Genomic DNA, 15,120 nt, shown 5'->3' with positions numbered 1-15,120 from the left:
GGTGTTAGCGTGCTCTTGCTTGCTTCCTTCAGGAAGTTCACTGAAACCGAATTTAAGAGCCGGGGCAAGGCACAGATTTTAAAGACTATATGGCCTTAGACCAGAGACAATGCGTGTGTATAAATTTGAGAACGTTTACAGAACTGGCAGTTCAGAACTCCTCTTCTTCAAGGTAATGGGAAAGTTACACAAAGGCTAAAATCCTCACAATCAAAAAAAAAAAAAGTACACAAGTGATAACTATCAGCACAGAATTGTTCCAAATAACTCAGAACGTACAGCAAAACCAAGCGAGCTAGCATTCGTGTTATACCCAAACCGGCAAGGCTGTGACAAACAAAAAGGCCGGGAAGTTTTACAGTTTTTGTCCTATATGGGCAAAATACTCTTCCCTAGCAAGTGGCTGCACTGCTCCTGCGAGCATCCAGCGCGCTGCAGCACCCTCTTAGCGGCGGGGAGTATCGGGTTCCCGCAATGTGCTTTTACTTAGCAACTGCACAGATAACATGATGGATGGAGCTGGACTCCACATGTTGCTCGCAGCACCGCTCAACTCCCTCTCACTGCGTCCCTCTTCCCCCTGCTTCCTGCCAGAGACGTGCGGGACAGCGGAGGGGCCACAGAATCTGTGCCGGCCATCAATTAACAGCACGGGATTAATTTATACATCTCTCTCAGCCCGGGACCAGTGGAAGATCTCAGGCAGGGGAGCTGTACCTTTAAATGGCACATTCACTTTTCAGGCATGTTTCTGTTAAATGCAAATAGCTATACACTACTAATTTTTTTTTTCACCAGGATAAATTCAACATGAAAAAGTCAAGACGAGGATGAACCATTTGTGATGAACTCCCAGACCACCACCACCATCCTATTACTACTAATTCTACATGCCCATCTGTTTTGTTGTTCCTTTGGATATTGCACTAGTTCTTATCAGTAACCAGCACAGCATTTGGCTGGTAACAGCATGAAATCTCCAGCAATTATTTAAATAAAATTAAAGGCAAAGAAATTCAACCAAAAATCCAAAACCAAGCAAAGCACCGGTAACCTCTAGACCCTCTCTGGAAGAACCGGATCACACAAGGAGTTTACCCGAGGTGCTGCCAAGTCTGAAACGCTCAGCTCGGTGAGTCAGGCTCCAGGCATTCACGGAGCTGACTTCAGAGTCCAGATACGTGAAAGGTTCTTTTTCACTCCCCAGTGCTTTTTTGAGCCTCACCAGTCCACGGAGATTATGTTTTTGAGTTTTTCTCTGCAGTCACAAGGGCTAGAAACACAGTGTTTTTAAAAATGAAAACCAAAAGTCTCATAAGGTCCCATGCTTCCAGGAAATTGAGCTTTCATAAACATGCCATGACCTTGCAGGCCCTTTCGCTCCCGTCACTCTTGCCTCACAAACAGAAAGAGGCTGGATCACAGCTAAACGTGCGCTTCTGACCTGTCCAGCCGCAGTCACAACAAAACCGCCTGGTGTTGCACGTTCAGGGCTGCATGCCACTCGCCGTCACAACGTGGTCTTTCACCTCCAACCACCGCAACGGCCCCAGCACGTATTGTACAATGATGTTAAAATGCCGACATAAGAGTCAGCATCACTATTACTCCGCCAGATCATCATGGCACCGACAGGGCTTTGGTCGTGGCTGGCACAGCGTGAGCCTGCAGCAGGGCCAGCACCCTCCCCAAACCTGTGGTGTCGACCAGGGAGGTGTCCGCTGCCTACAGACCAGCTCTGGCCACCCCTCTGCTCCTGTGGGCAGCAGCATCCGTGGCCAGCTCCCGCAGAGTCAGACATAGGCCAGTTCATGCCACAAGCGGAGAAGAAAGATGGGTTTTGTCCCGAGCACCACACGAGGTGCCTGGGAAGGGGGTGGCACTGGCGGCCATGCAGGAGCTGCCCCACAGCAGCTCACTGCAGCTGTGGAACCCAAGCAGGGGAACGCTAAGCTGAGCAAATGGTGCTAAGTCTGCCTGCAGAGCACGTGCTTTTAAAGGAACTTGTGTGAGGATTATTAGTTCTTTTCCTTCCCCCGAAATATGCACAAAATCTTTCATTTTCCTATGCTTTTCCTATTTCTCAAATGGGAATGAGGGAGAAGGGGGAACAAGCAGAAGAGAAGCCCATAAACCAAAAAAAAAACCCCGAGCAAGACATTTGGTATATAACGAAACATGAAGTCCCCAAAAATTAAGCTAAGAGAAAATGCTTCTATTTCAGTTGATTTAACAAAATATCAAGAACAAACTCCAAATGTGTTGAAAAATATTTTGCTTATTTTATTTTTCAAGGAAATTGAATTATTTCCCATGTGCATCCAGTTATCTATGTTTGAAACTGGCAAATGCATGCAATGCTATCTTGTCTGCAGATACCTTTCTTTTTTTTTCAGCAAAGTGCCCTTTTCATTTAATTCCGTTCCTCACAGCACATTTTGGAAGGAAGTCACATCCGAGTTTCAGATCCTGCCTGAATGATACAGTTGAGAAGACAGCCAGATGAACTATTCCAGGGCTTGAGCGAAAAATAGAGAGAGATTCAGGGAGCACAAGCTGTTTCACTTATCAGAAGGAAGATCAAAAACTGATTTGATTACAGTACATAAATACCTCTGCAGCAAAAAAATACCATGTGCTTTAAAGGTTATTATTATTTTTTGTATATATATCATGAGGGAAATGGGATAAAAAGAAGTACCGTCCGAAGGCTACAGCTAGGCGAGCCCACAGGTGAAGCAAAGCTGGTGGTGCCGCAGCAGGCTATTGGAATGAGTGGCTGAGAGAAACGGTGGCCTTTGAGGCGTTTGAACCTTTGATAAAGAGTCCGATTAAAGCAGGTCTTCCAAAATGACATCCAAATGCAAGTTACTTATTCGTTTGTTTATTTATTTTACAGGAGTAACTGACGGGGGAATTCAATGGGCTAGGTTATACTGGAGAAAAGCCTAGAAAATTTAATGATCCCTTCTGGCCAAAAAGCCTATGAATCTACTTAAAATGTGATTCCCCGTTTGATTTAAATAAATCCCATTTACAGCACAGTTCAAAAATATTCTGGCCTTTTCTAACTCGTCATGCTGCCAAACTCCTAAACTCACCTGCCCTAACGTGTCTTTACTACTTGGCAAAATGTTTTTCTTAGCTGTGCTTGCCTATATATTTGTTTCCAAAAAAGCTTGACAAAGCTTTCTCATTGTATTTCAAAAAGAAAAATGTTCTCTCTACATCTGGAAATACTAAAAAAGTGCTTTCTTACAGTATTTTTTTTACTACGTATGGACAAGGTCCTGACCCTTATTATTGGAGCTCGAATCCAGATGGGACTCTGTACGGTTCTAATCATTTGAGGGGATTCCCTTTTGATGCCACGTACATCTTTGGAGACATTTGGGCTTTCAAGAAGTTATCATTTGTGGGAGGTCTGTTGGGAAGGTTTTAAATAGTTTGGGAACTTCCTTCTTTTCAAGGGAGACATACGTGTGTCTGAAGCACAAGGATTCCCCAATCAACATACCCACAATTTGCACCATTTCCTTTTTTTTATTATTTTTTTTAAAGCAAATAATTCCTCTTCTTTTCATGTGCTCTTCTCCTGAATGGATATTTTCTTCCATTAGATATTCAGAAACACAGCACTATATTAAATAAGTACCGGTTATGATACCAACAGTAATCTAAAACCAGAAGCAGCAATTGTGGAGAATATATCTGAAGTTTGTCAAGATTATTTTGATGGAATGTTTTCCATTAGTGACTGCCATTTCGTTAAAAAATGAAACATTCTAGGAGAACAGCCTGACTTTGAAAAGTTGGTTGTAAAACATTGAAACAAAGAGCACGTATTGGGGCGGGATGCCGTGATGGTCTCTGTTGAAACCATTTTGAAATAGCTAAACAAAAACAAAGCCAATGTGAAAAAGTAAAAGATTTGCTTTTTGTCTAAACAACTCTGACTGATCCTAGATAATTTTTACAATGTCACTTGGTGGGGGGAAAGAATCTGTTGTTTTCTGACCGAGCATGAAAGCAACATGTGAAATGTAAGAATTTCTTCTGGAGCGGAAATCCAAGTTCCGGCTGCTTCAGAGCCCAGCGATGCTGTTAGTGCAGAGATACAGCTAGAAATGTTTTTTGCCATGTGCATTGCACATGGATGCATTTTGCAGCTGATTATAGCCCATGCCGCATTTAAGACTCCAACAGTAAAAAGAATGAAAAGGAAACTTTCAAATCCACATAATTATACTTAAAAATAAAGCACTGTCCACTTTTCACATGGACCGGAGACAAAAGATTCTAAATTTTTAAGAGCTCACAAAAAAAATACCATATAGCTCGCAGATCGATGAGAATTACATGGGCTATTTAATTGCCTGTGCCAAAAATAAAACTGCCAAGGCTCATCTGGGTTGGTTCCGCTGCAGCCTGGCCAAAGCCCTGGTGCTGGCGGGCTCACGCAGCACATCATTACGCAGCAGCCAAAGGGCCGACCAAGCATGGGCCTTCTGATCCATCTCCTCGCATCAGGGCCTGATTTTTTAAGGCCATTACTCCAGTTTTTCAAGATCATTTGCAGAAATTTGGGAGGGGAAGCATCTGGCAGAGCAGCAGGTCTGCAGAAGAACCAGACCCAATGGCTGACAGATCCTAGCTGCAATATATGCTGCTACCAGCTAAAACCAGACAAAGCCATCAAACGAAGCCTGTGTACATTGCTGGGAGCACGGCATTTGGCTCTGGGCCAGCAACGTGGGAAAGGTGAGGACTAATTGTGGAGGGACCAGTGGGAAGAGGAGCAGCCCGAGATAGGAAACCAGGGCTTGCTTTAGAGCAGCCAAAGCATGAGCATGGTAATAAAGCTTCAGGGCTGTGAACAGCAGATGGAAACAGGAAGGCAACTTTCTGGTTTTAGGTCCACGGCTGATAGGATGGCAAATGCTGGATAAGACGCAGGCTGAGGATGGAGAAGCACTGGAAGAGATGGGCTGGGGAAGGGGTGAGCCTGCAGCATAACTGAGAAGGGGATGGGATGGGGAGAGCAGCAGGCTGCTGGGAACAGCCATGAGGAATTGAGCCTGCAGGGAGAATGGGCTATGACCCCACTGCACCCCACGGGCTGTCTCCTTAGGGCCCTGATTCCTTGAAATGGTGCCTCGAGCATTCCCCCAGAATGTGGCTGTTTTAACCCAAAGTCCTAAACCCCTGAGTTGCTTATCCTGTGCCAGTGCCCCGACCAACCAGGTTCACAGTTTTGATGAATCTCCCACAGCACGATGCTTAGCCATAATTAAACTTCCAAGAGGCCACAAGACCTGAGAAAAGGGCAGAGGCTGATGCCACAGCCAAGCACACAGAAACTAAGAAAACAGGGGACAAGAAACCTAAATTCAGTCCTTTGTCCCGAGAAATACATAATCAGCCAATAGTAACAGACACATGCTCTTGAACCATTAAGGAGTGTTGTATGTCCTTGCCTGAATAAAGACAAAATAATACACAGGAATGCTTCAGCAATGCTGCCGTAGGGGCAGCGGGAGGATTTGCACTGCCCCAAAGTGACAGCGCATTGAGATGGTGCGGATTCACCTCATCGTGCTCTTTTCTCAGACTCAACCAGGGAATATTTTGTGTTCCAATGGCTCGGAGCAAAACAAACAAACAAATAAACAAACAAAATGGGGTGTGTGTCAGCAAGAGATTTCAAACATTTCAATACCCACATACACCCCCCTCCACCAATTTCCTAAATTAAAAACGGCTGAACCTATTTTTTTTCCTTTCAAATTTGGTGGAAAAACGTTCTCCCCGGCCAAGCCCATATGTGCAAATTTTCAGCTCTGAAAGAATTTTTGGATGCTGGAGAGAAGTACTGGAATTCAAGATTTCGCACAGAAGTGCCATATTGGAAGCATCTGAGCCAGGCTGGCACGGCGCTGTAACTCAAGTGCACTTCCCCCTGCAACCATAGCCGACACTGCACTGATGCAGCACGCTGCCTGGGGGGCCCTCAGTGCCAGCCCAGACTGGTGATGCTGGAAGGGGAAGGGGCCCTTGTGACTGGAGGTGCATAGGCATGCAGGGATGGGGGCACATGGGCCAGCCCACGGTGAGGCCAGAGCTGAAGTCACCTCCTGCTTGTTTTTGCTTTTTTTTAATATTTTTTTTCCTGGGCTCCAATACCTGTGGCCACTTGTTGCTAACTCTTTACACCAGTTAAGGAATTAATTTCCTCATTTCCTGTTTTCCCCAGAATTTGAAATGCATGACTCTCCATTTTGGGGTGTTGTTCTCAGATGTTTCCCTGAATGGTTCTTGATATTCTCCATCAGTTTCCACTTCTGCCAGTGGGTATTACTATTCACGATGCCAGTTACAATACTTGACGAGCTCCCTACTGGTTATGCTGCAGTTAATCAGTGGCTATCTGTCCCATAGTTTTTGGCTGCAAGAAAGCAGTGCAGTCTGCTATGCTGATCACTGACTCCACTGGCTTCCATCTATACAAAATGTTCAAGATGTGGGTGCTCAGCATTGGGCATCGAAGCTCTGGAGGTAAAGAATCATGCACCTGCTTTACCTGCACAGGAAGAGTTTCTGGGCAGAATGTTAGAATGTTGATTTTGGCCTTACTCTGTTGCATGTACTGTACATTTTGCAGAGGTCTTCAGAAAAGATGTGGACCCATTATGGAGAACTGGCAAAGAGCACCAAGGATGATCGTAAGTCTGGAAAACGTGGTCCTCCAGGCAGAAATGAGCAAATGGGATTGTTTAGCACAGAGAAGGCTGAGATAAAGCATCAATAATGGTTACTACAGAGAAGAAAGGATGAAGCTTCTTCTGGTCGCTGTGGGCAAGATGAGAAGCCATGGCTTGAAGCTGCAGCAAGGGGATATGGACAAGATGCTCCTTGACCTTCTGGAATGGTTAGAGGAGCTTAGTGAGAGCTGGCCCAGCAAAGCAGAGGTCTCTGCACTTCGGCAGATAGAAGAGCCCAGATGCAACTGCCAGGGGGGCTTGGTGGGACTGAGCCCACCCCATGGCGGGGATGGATGAGACGACCCCTTCCAGTCCAGTTTCTCAGGGGTGCCATGGCATGCCTCCCCTTGCCTGGGAAGCTAACTTTCTGGAATGTTTGGATAACTGCATGCCGAAAAAAAACATTTCTCCGCCTTGGCAGCAATTCACAGACCTAAACACAAACAGCTGGATCCCATTTCTCCTGCCTCAGAAGATGAGAGCAGCAAGGTAGAAAGATTGATTGACATTAAAGTTTAGATTAAATGAGTCATTTAAATCGATAAGGAATCAGCCTGAGTTGAATTAAGTCACTTAAAGCTGATTGAAGTGTGCCCCAGGAATATTCGGCTGTCCTGATTTATGAACTTGCCTTCAGACCGGTGAGTATCACTGTGCCTGGTTGAGAAATTGGATTCATCAAAGCACTGAGACCTTCCCCAAGCCACAAAACTTGGATTTGCAAAGCTATGAGGAGCGGACTGTGCACAGACAAATTGGTAACTACCCACCCCAACCCACGTAATTTGAACGATTTCTAAGGTCATAAAGGATCATTAGAGCATTACAGTAGGGCCTTCTGTCTAATGCAGCTGGCAGACTGCACATACCCTGGCATATTAACTAGAGGCTGGAAAAACACTTGGGAGAAAAATCCTCCCCACTCGCCCAGTTTTCACGCTTGCCCCCAGGCCTTCCTTATTGGAGGCTGCTCCTGCTGGTCCTTGCCACCAGCCATGGAAACCTAGAGCTTCCTTGAGAACGGGGCTGGGCAGGAGCCACACAATCGTGAGGGACAGCACACATTAAAACCAAGGAGGGTACATGAGGATGGAGCGTGGAAAACAGCTTTGGCTTGAACCCTGGGGCTCCTGACTTGTTCTGCTAAGAGCCCGCTGGCTTGCCCTACAGACCATCTCCTTGGCTCTGCTTCATGTCCCTGCAGCATCAAGCCACCCAAAGGCAAGCTGTGACAGACGGGAAGAGAGAACTTTGCCTTCTAGTTCTGCAAACCCTCAGAAAGGCTTTCTCTTTTATACTCTGGGTCGCTGATCGTCCAGGATTTCCCCCAACCCTTTAGGAAATGATGTGTAAGAGGAAGGTGTAATGCAGCATCAGCACTGGGACTGCTAATGAGAGTAACTGAGTGTTAATGAGAGTAACTGCAGGAGAGTTCCATCAGGACAACAGCAGAGACAGTGGCTGAGGGTAGGTAGGATCAGGGCCTGGGGCTGGCAAATACTTGATTCAAACTTGCCTCCGACCCCAGATGGCTGAGTTCAGGGCCTTCCCTGTCCAATAGCCAGAGCCTCCCCTGAGCCTCAGACTTTGGGAACCCACCTACACGCACCACTCCTTCCCAAATGCTTTCTACGCATTTCCAGGCAACGTCTACGCGGAGATTAGTCCTGGGACCATATGTCTGAAACATTTCATCGCACCGGCACAGCTGAAAGTAGTTGGCGTTTTGTATGATCTACCTTAGGCTGTGGACTTGTATCATGCCAGGGAACATATGTCTGGTGTTTGCTGGAGCGCAGTGATAAAATGAAACATGCTGCCTGCTATTTACTTCCCAGCTCACTGTCGGAATGTTGCAGATTGCCTGCTGCCACTGCTTTTCACGCTAATTCATCACCACCATGTGCGTTCAGGTGCAGGCGAGCAACGCATTCACCTTGTGCAGGCGGAGGGGATGGGTGATGCTGGCATGGTGACTTCAGCCCTGGGAACAAGCTGCGAGCAAGGCTGGGAGCAGCAGAAAGACGACAGTGAGCTTCGATGGCGGTAGGAAACAACAGACGTAGCTGCTCATGAATCGTCCAGCGGAGCAGTATGCACATGTGGATTCGTTAATTGCCTTTGGATTTGGGGGGAAACTGCCTTAAAAAGGAAAAGCAAGCCCCTGCTGTCAGCAAGGGCTTAAACAGAGAGGTGCATGCAACTGCAGGATGCCCGGCTAAGAGAGGTGCTAATGGTGATCCCTTAGGTGGCGGGAGAGGTATTGGGGAAGCCTGCTGTGCCAGAAGCTAAGGGAGACAAGGCGTGGGTGAGTCTGAGCCAGCTGCAGCTCATATTTCCAGCAGGTTTCCCCAGCTGCCACAGAAGCCCAAGATGGCCCCAGAACAGGGCACACAGGAGATGCTCAGAGGCTTGTCAAGGTCCCAGAGAGGCCAGGATCACATAAAGACTGCAACAGGAAGGAGACTTCAGGGGATGCTGCAGACCATGGTCAAGAGGATGACAGCGCTGACCATTATTCGCGCCCGCTGCAGCCTGTGGGCCAGCTCCAGGCACAGGGCCTTGTCCTCAGATGAGCTCTGACATCATGCTGAGATATCCTCCAGCTCCTTATTTGCCCAGTTTTGCTTTATTTTGACCGGTTGTCCAGCTACCGAGTAAACCATCACACTAAGCTTCAAAGCTGAGCCATCGAAAACACTGCCAGCTCCAGCCTCACAGCACAACAAGAACCCCTCTGCAGCGATGCTCTCCTCCTGCTGGGGATGCCCACCATCCCACCAGCCGGTTCACACTGCAGGAGTTAAAGCTCTCCCCACCAGACTTCTCCCTTCAAAGCACCAGAAGCACAAGCTTCTCCCGCTGCCACTATTCCATGTCACACCACCCACTGGTGAGCCCTGACTACGGGATGCCGCCAAATGTGGTCCCCAGCCACCACCAAGGCCGGGGTGACGCCGAGCATCCGCATTTTCCACCTTTTCCACACTGGTGGTATGCCACCCCGCCACATCCCCCACGGTGGAGAAGCTGGCACCCCGCCGGAGGCTGCGCAAGGCTCATCCCCGCTGGGCGGCCTGGGAGGCTAATTAAGCTATCTCATCTTCTCCCCTCATCGCCACGTCTGTCTCTTGGAAGGGGGGGAAATCTGTTAACTTTCTAGACCACACAAGTCAAAATGGTGCTGGCAAATAACTCTGTGTGCCCTCTGACTTCATTTTAACAGCCCTCCAAGGAAATGAGGTCAGAAGTTCAGCAATGGCAGGAAAGACCTACTGGTGACTTGGGTTATCCCAAACATTTACTGTACCATTCCCAATTTATAAAAAAACTACAACAGGTTGAGCCTTTTTCCCCTCGGAGCCAGATGAGTTTTCCATATGGCTTATATTTTTAGTTGCTAGAACTGTCCTCTTCTCGCTGCAAACATGTGTTACAGGACTGCCCCATGGTCCCGCGTTATGATAATTATTTTAACGGCTGTTTTGAAACATTGTGGTGGTACACTGAGAAACTTCCTCATCAGCACAGTTGGTTAAACAAAAATTGATCCCCAGTCAATCAAACACATCTAATAAGTTGTAGATAAATACATGATTTCATCACCTACAGTACGCTGACCCAAAGGAAAGGGAGTGATCTCACTCAATGTGTTGATGTCTCCCAGTAATAAATGGGTTCTTCGTACCATCATGCTAAGCAATAAATGATCTCACAAGACGTGCTGCTGTAATAAACTAAAACAATAAGAATGTGCAGGAAGGAAAACACTGCCCGTGGTGAGCTCTACTGCCCAAAAACATGTCTTAGCTGTTACAGACATAAATTAGCCATAATAAATCTTATTGGTTGTTTCTTTAATGACATATATCTCCTGCCAAAATGGTAAATTCTTGAAAGGACTGTACAAGTAGATTAAATGGTTTCTGTCCTTGGGAATGTGGAAGCCTTTATTTGTTTTTGTTAAAAGACTTTTAAATATCCTCACGTTATACGTCAAACAGATGTCCAGGGTAAATTCTCTTGACCCATTTAAACATTTTTTTTTTAAAGCTGGAATTAAAGTCCAGTTTCTGCAGCTTGTATATAGTTAGGTTTGGTGGCCAGCACCTGACAAAACTCTGAGATTGTAATGTTAAGGTTTAATGGTTGTATGGTGTGACTTTTAATGGCAATACTGAGGAAACTAAGATAAATTAAAACCTAATTGGGAACGTTAACAGCTTTACCAGTCTACACATATGGACCCCAGGAGAACCCTTTGAAAGATGTTACAGTTAGCTCCCGTTGCAAGGCTTTCAGCGTTGCTCGATGACCTCAAAACTTGCTCCACTCTTTGCTACTCATGAGCCTTTAAACACTGATAAAACGTGCCTTGCAGCGTGTGCAAGTACAGCGCCGGTATGCAGAAGGCCTTGATTTTGTCCAGCGAACAGAAAAGCAGTTTATTCCCAGCCTGCTCAGGATGCAGGGTGATGCGCAATTTTCTACCACTGTTGCAACTGCAGTGGCTTCGTGCGAGCAGCCTGGCTGATCCGATCCGTCAGAACAGACCCCAGCCTGCCCCGTGACGAGAAGATGCTGCAAGGCCAAAGGCAGGCAGGCCTCCTGCTGCAGAGCCACCACCACTGCTGCTGCTGCATGGAAATAGGGAAAAATGCAGTGCTTGGCCCCTGCTCGGTATCTCTCACCGAAGCCCCTCTCCCTGGAGCACCAGGGGACAGACTGCACCTCGGGTGCTGCTTCCCAAACAGGAGCATCTCTCCCTGTCCTACGGGCAGAGCTCAAGTGTGTGCCTTTGCAGCCAGGCTCGGACCCCGTCCATGATTACTGGCACAATCTCATGGCTAAAATCGCTTCCAGCACCTGGGAAGTGCCTTAGCTCCTAGCTCAAAGCAATGGACAATGCTCCTTGCACCTGCCTCCATGGATTCACCAGTCTTCCCTGATTATTTCTGAAGCTCCCGGGGCCACAGTGTGGAGAAGACCATGGTTAAAAATGACTCTTTATGAAGCTTATTTATTTTCCACCAGGATGGCAAATGCTGGGTTATTATTATTATTGTGTTTAATTTTTTAAGCATTTTTTCCAACAGGAAGAGCTGCTGATGAGCAAAGGCCATCACCAGGAGCCAGCCTCTCGCCAGACCCGCTGGCACCTGAGGGAAGTCTGGGTATAGTCTATGGTATGGCACCCTCTACAGTCCCAGATACGGAAAATAGCAGTCTCCTGCTGCAGGCTTTCTTTCCTCTCCTGGCTCACAACCCTTCAGTGGATTTCCACATTCAGGACGGGCTCTTGGGGGGGCATCTGGAAATGAACGGGAGGCAATGCAGGCTTCTCCCACAGCTGCAAGAATGCACACACTGGCTTCTCCACAACCTCATGGCAAACAGGCTTGCACCCACGCTCACAAAGGTAAGCAGGTACTAATGCTTAGCACAGGTGCAGGGCAAAGAGACCCGCCCAAACCCTTCACTGAGCATCACCAAGCAGATTTTCAGGGTCTTTGCACCCAGTGTGAAGTAGGAAGGCTCTCAGGGGAGCCACCAAAGATGCATCCCACTAAGAAGCTTCCCAGCCAAGCACAGGAAAGATGTTGTAGCTGTGGTGAGGGCTACTAGCACATGCTGCAGAGTGGGAATTAGCCACACACTGAGGAAGCTCCAGAGCTGGAGGGAAGCCCCAGCTCTGTCCTCACCCTCCGTACCAGGCTCTGCTGCTCGTCTCCTGCAGGCATCCCTTAGCAGCCCCAACCTCTCCTCGAGGGGAGCCCCCTTAATATTGTGGGGAGAAGGCACAGCCTGAGGAGGACAGGAAATACCAGCGAAAGTCAGGGAAACCTGGGGAAGAAGCGTCTCATCTGGCAAATGGGAAAAGATGAGGGGAAAAAAAAAAAGGAGGAAAAGAAATAGTCTACCAACACGGGAGAGATGGCTGGCTTCTCCTACAGCTCATGGTGCTGGATGGTGAGAAATAACTGGAGATTGGAAAAAAAAAAAAAGAAAGAAAAAAAAAAAAGGTTTAGGAAGGGTTTTGCTTTATTGCTACACTGCCCCAAGGGAGCTGCAGCCTTTCATGGGTCAACTCAGCCTGAACCCAAAACAAACACCGCGACAGAAAATTACACCAACAGGTACCAAATGTCTTCATCCTGCCTGTGAAACAGGGACCAGCCAGCACAGCAGCGACTTGCAGACTTGTTAAGGGACATCTTTCCCAGCTGAGTGCCAAAAGAGTATTTTCACCTCACGTAGTGATTTTTAAGTTATTCAGAGCTTAAGCCCCAGAGTAAGGCAGATGAATTGCTGGTGGCATCTCTAACTGTGGGAGAAGCACTCAAAAGGCCGTGCTGATGGCAGCAGTGGCTCTGCCACCCCCAGCTGCTGAGCAGTTGGGCTGGCACCAGAAGGCAGGAGAAACAGCTACATCCCAGCCAAACCTTTCACTCCATGCCTTGGTTTTTAACCCCAGCTCTCCTTGCTGGGGTTGTTGATGTTTCTCTTGAGATTGCTTTGTGTTTTTTTTACAGTTCAGTCGGGGGACACATCATTTCTGAGAGCAAAGCAATGGAAATACAAGTACCAAATCTGTTTAAAAGGTAAAACTGAACAAACCACATTGAGACGATTCAGAAGTTCCCTGTCTGACACAGAGCCACATTAGCAATCCTACTTCTGCTGGGTGAGACACTGGGTGAGGTCTCATCCAAAACTCCCCCAGCTGCAGGCAAATTCCAAGAAAATGTGACATTGCTTTTGGAAATCATGTTTTCCAAAAAAATAACCATACCACCGATGCTTTCCCAAGCTTCCCCAGCAAAACGGCCAAACCCCTGATCCACATGGCGTGTGCTTGCAGCAAGGGACCCTGGTGTGCACCCTCGGTACCCGCAGCCAGGGCTGGCAACTGAGGGCGGACAGACGCAGCGTGCCTCCAGGAGTTGCAGTACCTTGGTACTGGCATCACCAATGCATTAAATTGGTTTCATCAGATTTCTAAATGAAGATGCTGTTATTCCAGGCATTAACATAATGCAAGCATCTCAGGCAGCTCAATTAAGGTAATTTGTGTGCTGTGAATTAAAACCACAAATGCCGTATTTTCCAGTGCATCACCCCCACAAAGAGCTGCTGCATCAGGAAGCAATTCTCCAGAGCTTCAAGGACATGGCAGCGGGTCTGACCACGTCCTAAACCCGCCTAACCAGCAAACACCAGCCAGCACCAGCAAACCGGCAGAGGTGGAACGAGGGCTGGCAACACCCCCAGCACCGCGGGCCCTGTGCCGGATGTGGGGCTGGTGAGCCATGGCCTCAGTGCCCAGGAAATGCCTCTCCTGCTGTTTTCTGCCAGGGAAACAGCCTGGTGTTTGCTTGGTGCACCCCTTCTCACTGGTACTGGTGCCGTTGGATGTTGCCAGAGTCCTAATTGCTTTCTTTTCAATGCTGTTTGTGAGCCTGTCAGAAGAGCATGCAGCAGGAGTTGTGCCAAACATGTCTGTTGGAGCATCAGGTTATTGGAAAGCAAAAGAGGGCAGCAAAGGACAAACGTGAGCATCTCAGTGCTGCCAAGGAGGTCAAGGAGGTCAAGCAGGGAGCATGGAGAGTTCCAGGGCCAGGAAGGGGCCCGAGGACAGAAGCCAGGATAAGCCCGGCCAGCTGGCTCATGGCACACATGGAGCAGAAAGGGGTTCACAGGTGGAGCGTGGCACCTGCGAGCAAGCACTTCTCTCCCGGAGCCTGTAGGAGGCAGAGCCCAGAGGATGTCCGTCAACAGGAGCGCACAGACACGGGGCTGATGCCAGAGAGGACCCAGGGCACATGGCAGACACCATCCAGCAGCTGGGCACCACTGCCGTGCTGCGGGTTTCAGTAGGAAAGGCTGCTAAAACCCCAGAATAGAGAGAAGGGGAAGCAAGGGAGGATCAAACACTTCATGAAAAATATTCCTCACTCCTAATTAATCTCCTGGTTCTTCCGCCTCTCCAGCAGACAGAACAATGGTCTTTCTTCCATCTGCATCCATCACTGCTGGATTTGCATTTTGCTTTCCCATTCTGCTCATGGCAGTCATGTTTATTCACTCAGACTACATACAGGTTCCTGAAAATTGTCTTTACAGCAACTTTTATTGGGAAATGAGGCATGAATGCAGAATGACAAGCCCCAATCAAGCTTGAAAAAATCTTTAAGTGATCTTCTTGAATGGATTTTCACAACAGGATGTGCACAGCTCTGACAGGAGATTTTTCTCATTAACTGAGCATTAGCACAGATCACTGCACCGGCGCTGCCATCTCTGCTTCAAGCAGCACCGGGCCTTGGAGTCTCTTGCGGCTGAGGCACCAGGCTGGGGA

Source organism: Cygnus olor, chromosome 3 (assembly GCF_009769625.2).
Source record: "Cygnus olor isolate bCygOlo1 chromosome 3, bCygOlo1.pri.v2, whole genome shotgun sequence".
Taxonomy (NCBI): domain Eukaryota; kingdom Metazoa; phylum Chordata; class Aves; order Anseriformes; family Anatidae; genus Cygnus; species Cygnus olor.
This window is presented reverse-complemented; position numbering follows the sequence as displayed.